A 1,139-nucleotide genomic window follows, 5' to 3' on the forward strand; every position below is an offset into this window, starting at 1 on the left:
GCCCGGCCTGGACCCGGAAAAAAAATGGAAAAGTAGGCCAGACCAGGCTTCGGGCTCGGGTCGAGGCTGGTTCGGCGAAGTTCGACCTTGGCTTGGCCGAACCCAGCTTCTATAGTACCAGGCTAAAGAACTCGGGTTTGGGTCTGGGCCAACTAGAGAGACGACTAGGAAGCTGGTAACGACCCCCTAGCTAGTTGTTGTACCGGGCCGAGCTCATCAGTGCGGCCCAGATTTGGACTTGGTCCAATAGCTAAAAAAGTAGCCGTTGGACCGACGGCCAAGACCCGGCCCTATCGAAGGACTAGTTTAATTTCTAGCTATTGGATCGGGTTTGACCCGACCAGTCCGATTTAGGCAGTATAGATAGCCTATAACGGGTATTTTTGGTCAAATGACCAAAATATCCTAAAAAGGGTCAAAGAAGCCAAGAATGGCTAAAATTTTGAGGGTATTTTAGTAATTGTGCTAGGGGGTTGTCTCTATAAATAGAGGGAGTTTTGATTTATTTTTCTCTTTCAAATCTCATCTACTTCTATCTAATACCCTCTTATTCTCTCTAGTACAATATTATACTCTCTTATTCTCCTCTTATACTTTCTAATCCTCCTTAATTATCTAATTTTAATGGCTTCCTCATCCGATTATGAAGGGCAAAGTCCAACCACCGAAATGAGTCCTACAGCAACTCCTCCTACTACCAATGTTGATCTCGAATCCGGTGATGATCCAACACATAGAGCTCCTAAAAGGCCGAGATCCGAAGTGCGGGCTTTCTTTGAGAAGATAGGGGTCACCACTGATTAATATGGTGAACTTCTCACCCAAAAGGCCAAATATGCGTTATGCGGTCATATCTTTGAAGCTCGTCATAAGAGCGGCACTAACCACCTTAAACGATATTTGGAAAAGCACAATAGAGGGCAAGCAACATTTCAATGCAACATCAGCTAATCTCTACTCTCTCAATCATCTTCCTCTGGTAACCTCAATTCATGGAATTATGATGCAATTAAAGCAAGGAAATGTGTCATTAGGTTTTTGTTCTTAAAAACCTTCTTTTTAAATTAGTAGAAAATGATGAATTTGAAGGTAAGATTAGAGATGGTTTTTATCCCGCATTTCAAAAAAATTATCGTCAA

Source organism: Asparagus officinalis, unplaced genomic scaffold, assembly GCF_001876935.1.
Source record: "Asparagus officinalis unplaced genomic scaffold, Aspof.V1 AsparagusV1_Un162, whole genome shotgun sequence".
Taxonomy (NCBI): Eukaryota; Viridiplantae; Streptophyta; class Magnoliopsida; order Asparagales; family Asparagaceae; genus Asparagus; species Asparagus officinalis.